The sequence below is a fragment of the Anas platyrhynchos genome, chromosome 1 (genome assembly GCF_047663525.1).
Source record: "Anas platyrhynchos isolate ZD024472 breed Pekin duck chromosome 1, IASCAAS_PekinDuck_T2T, whole genome shotgun sequence".
Classification (NCBI taxonomy): domain Eukaryota; kingdom Metazoa; phylum Chordata; class Aves; order Anseriformes; family Anatidae; genus Anas; species Anas platyrhynchos.
The window spans coordinates 33,263,430-33,273,041 of record NC_092587.1 but is presented as its reverse complement, the minus strand read 5'-3'; positions in this window follow the sequence as shown (position 1 = coordinate 33,273,041).

The following is a 9,612-nucleotide window of genomic DNA, read 5'->3' as shown; positions in this document are numbered from 1 at the left end:
TTCTGTAACTCTACTTCATCCAGTCTGCTGTGCTTTTAATGAAAACAAACTGCATTTGGTTTGTACATGAGGAAGAGGAGGGCTAGTTGAAAGGAAGGTGTTCACATGTAGAATTTTTGTGGGTGGACCTGGTTCATGTTGCTGCTGAATTTAGGCCACCAAGATTTACCTTGCATGTTGCACTCTACCCTAGCTCTCAGCTTATATTTCTAAATACATGTACAAAATCTGATGAAAGCATGCAAGATGAACACGTTAAGAGAACTGCAAACTTCACTTCATCCAGGTGATGGCAGTATTTTTCCCTTCTAAGTTGCTATAGGTATTACTAAGTGTCTGAATTGAGGAGTTTAATGAAAAATGGAGGAAATTCAAAAATCTGAAGTAAATCAAGTAAATAATTGTTTTTGGAGGGAGAAAGATTTTATTTATTAATTTATTAATTCTACACCCTCTTAGTGGCTGCATTTCTGTCATAGTGGGGGAAAATGTCTAAGGTCAACAGTTTAGAGAAAATTAATTACTTAGAAATTATTAATTTCTATAATTATTATTATATTTTTATGGAAAATATAGAAATGTCCCAGTGCAATGCTTGAATGCTGTGGCATTTAAGATGCCAAAAATTTCAGGTCATATTTATTGCCATGGCTTATTCAGACTTACCTTCCGAATCTCATTGTGAGGTGGGTCTATACAGATGATTATTCCTTTTTTTTCCTCAGTATTAAATGTTACAGTTTTCTAGACTACTTGCTATTATCATTTTTTCTTTGAATATTGTCGTCCAGTAAACCTGAAAGATATCCAAATTCATTATTTTCTATTTATCACTTAGGTGATGAGCAAGAATGTCAGTGGAACTGATCCTAGGACACTTCTGCAAAACATTCTTACAGCTCTGTTTTCACAGTAGACTTTTTTTATTCTTTCTGAAAACTCTAGCTACCTGCATTCATATGGTAGTATTTTCATCTGAGCCACGTTTCTCTGTCTTGTTTACGAGGATGTCCTGTGATAATCAGACATCAAGATACTTCATCTACTTTTTGTCATTAGACGAATGTTGTGAAAAAGAGGGTTTTAACATAACTTATTCTTGGCCAAATTTCTTGGTCATCTTATGTCAGTTTCTGTGGAAAGCATTAATTAATATAGTCTGGATATTTGTTCTTTTATTTTTTTTTTTTTGAGATAAGAATTAATGGTCTTGCCTCTGGTTTAAAAAAAAAAAAAGTCCTCACTGCTTCTCTTCTCCCTTGCCTTTCTGTTTAAAAACAGATGATGTCTGTGTGATAGCAATAGCTATATTTGAGAACTATTGCTTTTCATTCTGCCTCAGCTAATTTTTAACATATCTTATAATGAAGTCTTTTGGGGCCTAGACAATCTGCAAAAGTCTAACTTCAGGAAACTTACATATGTTCTTCTATGTTCTTTTCTTTCACTAGACAGATTTTTTTCTTTTTTCTTTTTATTTTTTTGTCAATGATACAAATACAGTGTCTTGTAGTTGCTATCACTAGGGAAGACTGGAATGTCTTCCCAGCCATCAAACAGTTCATTCATTTTCATTCATCTTGCATAACTAACACTTCCCTTGGTGGTGGTTTTGTTTTTATTTTTATGCAAATGCACTTACAGAGCAATCTCGTCTGCTGCTTTTTCTTTTTTTTTTTTTTTTTTGTTCTGATACTGTGCCTGTGTTTGTTTGTTGCTCTTAATTCTTAAATAATTTGTCCTCATTTCCATTTCTTGAATGCTTTTTTCTTCCGAGATTGGTGAAGAGCTCTTTGTTGGTTAGGCTAGTCTTGCTATCATTTCTTTCCATTGACATAATCTAAGCTTGTTATCTTGATACTTAGTTGGGAACTGCTGGGTCTCCTGTGAGAGATTTTTTCCTCCCATGAAAACTTACTGAGCTAGAAGAAGAGACAGACTAAGTGTATAAAGTTTTCAAACTTGTGCTCAGGTGCTGTGATGTCTAGGCAGCTTGAGATCACTTTACCATCAATATTAGAATTCGGGGTATTAAATATACATTCCCCTCTTGCTCTCCTGCTGTCCTATATGATGACAGCTATAACAAATGTTAGCAAAGAGGGGGACTATGTGAGTCTTCTGCCACTATATTTCTTTCGGTAAATAAGTGCTTTTTTAAGAATAGCAACAAGGGCCTTAATACAGCACTGCATATTTGTTGATTCTCACTTCTCCTCAGGTAAAACTCACCCTGTAGCTTTTCTTTCATAGCAGCTATCAATCACACTATTTTTCCTGCTCTGAAATGGTGTTCTGAGCTGCACTTGAATAACTGCTGCCTTGGCATGATCTTCTGGGAACTTCCTTAACATGTATTTCTTAGGGTTATGTTATTCAGAGTACAGAGTTACCTTGCAAAAGTGATTGATTACTCTTGATGATTATCCTTGAGAGCAGAAAACTAGCCCGACCCCTCAGGAACACATTCTGTGTTTGAACCTAGTCTTCATTTAACATTAGCAGATGCAAGTCTGTTAATGTAGTAGGTTTACATGGCAAGACTTTGGTAGTGGAGGGCTGCAGGGATGGCCTCTGTGAGAAGAATCCAGAAGCTGCCCCATGTTAGATAAGAGCCAGTTTCAGCTGACTCCAAAGGGACCTACCACTGGCCAGAGCCAAACCAATAGCAATGTTGTTTGTGCCTCTGGGAGAGCAGGTTGGAGAAAAGGAAAAAAAAAAAAAAAAAAAAAAAAAAAAGATGCACAACAGCAGCTGGGAGAGAGGAATAAGAAAATGTGAGAGAAGCAGCCCTGCAGACCACAGGGTCAGTGCAGCAGGAGGGCAGGAGGTGCTCCAGGCACGCAGCAGCAGTTCCCCTGCGGCCTGTGGAGAGGCCCCTGGTGGAGCAGGCTGTCCCCCTGCAGCCCATGGGTCCCACACGGAGCAGATCTCCACGCTGCAGCCCCCCCATGGGTGGAGGAGCCCCCGGTGGAGCAGGTGGATGTGGCCTGGAGGAGGCTGCGGCCCATGGAGAGCCCCCGCAGGAGCAGGCCCCGGGCCGGAGCTGCAGCCCTTGGAGAGGAGCCCACGCAGGAGCAGGAGGCCTGGGGGGAGCTGCCGCCCATGGGGGACCTGTGCTGGAGCAGTTTGCTCCTGGGGGATGGACACCGTTGTATAGAGCCGTGTGGGAGCAGTTCCTGAAGAGCTGCTGCCTGTGGGCAGCCCCCGCAGGCTCAGTTCGGGAAGGACGGCATCCCGTGGGAGGGACCTGACTGGGGGAGCAGGGGCAGAGAGGGACTGTGAGGGAGCGGCAGAGATGAAGCATCAGGGACTGACCACAGCCCCCTTCCCTGTTCCCTTGTGCTGCTAGGGGGGAGGAGGTGGAAGAGGGTGGATGGGGTGAAGGCATTTTTAGTTTCTTTGTTTTTCACTTCTCTACCTCATTAGTAATAGGCAGTAAATTTCTCTAATCTCCCTGTGATGGGTCTATTTTGCCCATGAAAATAGTTGTTGAGCAATCTCCTTGTCCTTCTCAAACCCTGAGCCCTTTCACTTTGAGGAGGGGGGGTGTGAGAGCAGTTGTGGAGCTTAGCTGTCCACCTGAGTAAAACCACCACAGCTAAAGACCACTAGTGCTTAGTCTGGCCTTAACAGCTTTTCTGATTAGGAAAAGGGGAAATAGGAATTCTGGAATAAAAGCTGAAATTGTTTTTCGTTGTTGTAACATCTTTTGAACATACTGTTCAGCCTGATTGCAGCACTGAAGATGCATGTGTTTTTATACATGTCTATTCCCTTTTCATCCTATTTCACATTAACCCTTTGTATGTAAGATCATTTTAGTTACATGCCACCTTCTGCTGAATCCCTCTCTCCAAATTTCAGTCTGTTTTCAATCAGGTTCAAACATTCTTCTCCACTGCCTTCTCTCTCCTGCAATTAGTTGCAAAGAGCCTCGCCTCTACAAGTATCATTTGGAGTCTCCTTTTCGTGTTCTAAAAATTTTGGTTCAAGGCTTGTTTCTGAAAGCTTTCAATACCTCTGCTTACAGACTCCATTTTGTAGAAATATCTCTCTAGTGTCTGGCTTTATAAAGCAAAGGAGTTACGGCACAGAAACTAAGGAAATTCCTTTTATTTTATTTTTTTTCTTGCTTCCTATTCAAGTGGTTGCTGAATTCAGTTATGGTTGCCTACGTGGGAATAGTTTACTTTCTGCTACTATTTAGAAAGCAACATTTGCTTTTCAGACATCTTTTTATCTTCAACCTTTTGTTCTCTTCCAGCAGCTGTTAAATTTATAAAGTTTAAGGTGACAGGGGAAAAAATAAATTTGATTTCTTGTCCATGTGTACCAAAAAAAAAAACCCAAACACCTCTATCTGGGCAAAGGAAGAAGTGAACCATTAGGCACAAATACTAATTATGATAACAAAAAACTGAGTATAGAATAGTCTTTGTTCTGCATACCTGATGAGAATAGGACAAATTAATATTCTGTATATATACTGTCAAATTAAATTCCTGCCTTGTAGCTACATTCTTGGACAGGTCTGCCTCAAGGATCTGAGCAGTAAATCAGTCTCTGTATGGAAAATAGCCAAAAAGAAGATGTATATATAACACATATTGCAAGAATGACTGTACTCCAGCTTGCACAGAAACAGCTTCCTCCCTAAAGAATCAATATTACTAAAGAGCAGGAAAGGAACAACTGGCAATGGCTGGCTTGTCCAACTGTGATTCTGATGGGAGAATTTGTATTTCTTAAGTCAAAAATCCAATGTCTTTGTGACTGCACAGGGTTTAGGACTCAGTTTGATAAGTGATGCTTCAACTTGATTTGTAATGAATTGCTATTACTTTTGGAAAAATCACAATCATTTTCTCTTTAGAAAAGCATGCTGCAGAGTCTTGGTTGGGAGGTGGAAATGCTGTGAGTTTTTTTCTAAAAGAGTCTGAAATTCACATTGCTGAAATGAAAAGTAAGGAGATACTGCTGTACAACAAAGCTTGTTTGTTATACCATGTAGCACATGAGCCTTGATTCCAATTCTGTCCCTGCAGTTAGATTTTCTTTGCATTTTGTGATTGGATTCTGCAAGCATTAATAAAGCTCAAGGAGAATGTTATCTGGATGTGCAATATCACAAGTGAAAAACAGGCCCGTCAAGCCTTGCTTTGAAATACTCTTTTGTTGGTCACTTCACACTCCTCTTTTATGGTGCCTGTATTTTCTGCACCGGAAGCATGACACAATGCTCTCTTTCTCTGGGTCCCAGACTCTGTGCCTCATTCAGCTCAGTGGCACACCTGAGTCTGGAGGACAGGACACCTGAGCAGCAGAGCTGGTAAAGCTCCTCTGAAAGAAGGTAAACGGCACGCAGTGTGGCAGCAGCGCTGTGCCCTCAGAAGCACGTTCGTTGCTGGCCTCATGTGCTCTCATTTCCTCCTGACTTGGATCCAGGCTGTATCAAATGATCTTATGTATCTGCAGCACTGGGATTCAGGTAGCTTTTGAAACCTGAATTATTTTTTTCAGCAGTGATGATGGTAGGCCACAATGAATTTGTTTGAACTCTGAAGTTAAAAGCAGCAGCTCAAAGTAGATTGACCCCTTATGCTGTTTTGAAGCTGTTAAATTGGCTCTGTCCTCTGAGGCATCCCATGTCCCGCCTCAGCTGCATTTAAAATACTGCTGCAAGTGACTGGATACTGTCTGAAAATGGGTATAAATACAGCAAGAGGGGACTTCCTTGGCTGGAGCCTTTTTGAGGAGCTGAGAGGCAAAACTGTTTTATTTCTGTCTTCAAATCCAATTTCTGGATTAAACAAATGCTTTGCAGCTTGATCAACTGTTTGCGTGCTGTGCTCAAACAAACTGTATCGCATGCTTTGAAATACAGAACCTGCTTTCATGTTGTTTTTGTGGCATTTACAGCCAGGTGAAGCTGATGCCTCTTCCCTGAAGTGGTCTGGGAAGGACTCAGCAGCTCAGCTAGGAGGGAGGAGAGGTGGTACATCTCTGAGCTGCCATGGAGGCAGGGCTGCCAGCTGGCCCAGCATGTCATGTGGGGTGCAGGAGAGATGTGTTATACGCATCTTGCTGAGTGTCAGCTCCTTCCCGTGTAATGCAGGAATAGGAGACATGAATTTCCATTTCACAAGACTCAAAATCAGCATTTTTTAATGTTTTTGATATTTCAGTCTCAACTTCAGTATTCAACACATCTATTTCAATAAAATCTAAACTTTCATGAGCATTTTTAACATGAAATCTGGAGAAGGTAGGAACCAAATGAACCCCACTAGCACACTTTGAGCCCTCAGTCTGTCTTACTAACTTCAGCTTGCTTTCCTCTCTGAGAATTACATTTTGTCCTTGTCTTTGTCCTTTTGCGCTTTTGTCTGCTACATACGAGGTTTTTATGAAGCAAGCTGTACTAGAGACAGATTCCTGCAGTCTGTGTTCCCATTATCAGCTTTAGTCAGAACAAGTTTGCTGGTACAGAAGTGAAGAAGAAATTTGGTTTTATCAGGATACCCACATGCTGCATATAAAACATCCAGAGTAGTTTTCAGCAAACCTTCCTATAGGGTTTGCACTATTAGAAACAGGAAACCACAGTACCATATAGCCAGAGATCCAGTCTCGAGGCATTTAATAAGGTTTCATTCTCATAATGCTGATGCAAAATGGTGTTGTAGGGATCATAGTTAAAGTCTATTGTGTTCAGACTAGGGGTCGTGTTTGTTTCTAGTCAGCTACTGAGGATAGCAATGTAGGGCTCTTCATCCCAAGACAGTCAAACCTTAGAACTTGAAAAAAAAAAAGTTTACAATTTCCAGTTGCCTAATGCATGAAATAGAACTTGTTTTAATCCTCATTTCTTTTTCCCCTGCCGATTCCTTCTCGTCTGACACTTAGAATCATAGAATCATAGAATCATAGAATATCCTGAGTTGGAAGGGACCCTTAAGGATCATCAAGTCCAACTCTTAACACCGCACAGGTCTACCCAAAAGTTCAGACCATGTGACTAAGTGCACAGTCCAATCTCTTCTTAAATTCAGACAGGCTCGGTGCAGTGACCACTTCCCTGGGGAGCCTGTTCCAGTGTGCAACCACCCTCTCTGTGAAGAACCCCCTCCTGATGTCAAGCCTAAATTTCCATCTAAACTTGCCATCCTTCAGCCTGCCTGTGCTTGCTCTCATTGCCAATTCTTGCCTAGGTATAGCCCATGTGTCTGTCAGAACAAGACCTGAAGGACATTTTGTATGGAGCAAATTAAATCTGAACAATAGACTAAAGCAGTGTTTTCAGATGCCTCAATGTCTTCCACCTCCCTGTGTACAGAATGCCCTCAGGTATAGTACTGCACACTGACAAATTTCAAAAGTTAACAAGATGGCTATTCCAAACTGATGAGCATCTTCTGGGAGTTTGCCAAAGACACAAGTGACAACTAGATGCCCAAATGCCTCTGAATCTCATGAAAAAAGAAAACATCAGCATGATGCAGTCTACTGGAGAAGTGCTAGGTCCAACTTTACTGCTGACCACAGGGATGCTTGGACTAATGAGTGCTCAGGAAAAGAAGGGAAAAGGAAACAAGACAACAAAGTGGGGGATGTGGCCAAGCCTCTCCATCGTTATTTTTAATTATTATAATGAATCAGCCCATGCTGAGAATTGTCCTATGCAAAGAGATTTGCATTTGCAAGAGAAAGTAAAACTGTTTTGGGGGGAAGGCAACTCTAGGTTTGCAGGGGAGTCAGGGCAAACTCCCTGGTACAGAAGTGCACTGCACCTTTTGAGATGGCAGGAGGTACTTGAAAAACCTAGGTGAAAACTGCAAATTAGGAGGGAAAAAGAGCTTACAGCAACTCTAGGGCTCATGTGCTGAGTGCTACTCATTGAAGATTGTGTTTGATGAAATTTGCATGAAATATCCTTTTTCCCTTTATAATTACAGAGCTGGCATAATGATTCAAGAATATCCACAGACTATTCATAAAGTGAATTTTGTGAAGGGAAAGCTATGAACTGTATTTGATTTGTTTAATTTATTTGACAAGCTTTGAGTCTGACCCAGCTTGGAGGCAAAGATATACTGGAAGGAAAAGAGAGCACAAGGCCTTTATCTTCACTGAATTATTTCTGCTAGCAAAGAAATCCTTTGGCTCTTCAATTATTTCAGTCCCAACCCAATGTTTGTTTCCTATTACCCAGACCTGGATCATCTGACCTGTCATGGTTGTTTTTCTCTCTTCAGCCTAATGCTAAAAATGAGAAGTTCGGTTCCCCTCCTTACCCGACAGCCTGCTGATGAGCCATGTTTTGACAGGAAGTTTTGGAGCTACACAGAATTGCCATAAAATCCAATTTCCGGGGGAAAATGATCACTGCTGACAGCTAGGGCACGAACTGGAAGTAGGTCTTCCAGGCTGATGTGTTTTGGGACAGTGCTGTTGCTATTAAAAATAAGAGTAGCATAAGACCACAGCACACAGAGAGGGTGTGAAAACCCAGCATAAACAGACAGATAGAAAGAGACAGTGGTGGCCAGTCCTTGGCCCACGGGCAGCCTCTCTCTCCTGAAATGACTCGCTGGCACTATTTGGAGTCAAAGGAAATAAAAAAGTTTGAGTCACGACCTTCTGCTCCGACAGAAATAGCAAAGTTTGCTGCAACTCCTTGCTTTTTCTGGGCTTATTTATCCTGGAAGAGTTGAGACACCATGATAGTTGATGTATAGATTTCTTCTGCTCACTGATTCGTTCTCTTAGAAAATGTAAAATGTGTGTATTGCCTAGTGAATAAATAGGATTCACCAGCTGTGCTAAGCCTACTGGACCATGTTTGAATACAATCACAGAAACAGCTGTCCATCTTAAAAGAGTTACAGTAGAATCATACAGTCAAGCAACCAAAAGCCTTGGAACATTAATTATGCCCCAAGTGATACTTAACCTTTGTTCAGTCAATATGTGTGTTTTCTATACCAGGGTATAATCTTTAGTTACATGCTACACCAAATTACTTCTAACAGCAAGGCTCTCAATATCTTTATTCTCCCTCAGTCAATGGATTTTTTGAGACTATAGCTTTTTTTTTTTCCAGGAAGAATTTTGGTGCCTCTAGTTAGCTGTTGAGAGAGTAAAGTGTCACTTCTGCAGCACAGTTCATGCTTTTAAGCTTTTTATAATGTACTTGTGAAAAAATAAATAAATAACTAAATAAAAAATCTTAACAATGAGTTGCAGCCATAGCAAGGCAAGTAAAGTAAGCCTGGTAGCTCTGGTTCAGCTGGTTGTTAAAAAATTCATGATGGCATTGATGACAACCATGCGCACGGTTACTCTGTTGTCCTTGTTGAAGTAGTCTTCTCTTTCCTGGCTGTTTGGCACCACAGAGGTGCCTGTATGACTGAAATGCACGTGTGTGTGTGTGCTGGTTTGGCTGGACTACATGCCATTTGCTTTATGTTGGAGAAAGTGGGAATGAAAAATCATTATAAAACCTACAGCATCAATATACAGTTTATTAATATTTGGGGTGAGTTGCTCTTATGGATTTACATTACTTTTCTTCCAGTCCATTTTTGTTGTTCCTACTCCCCTAATTTT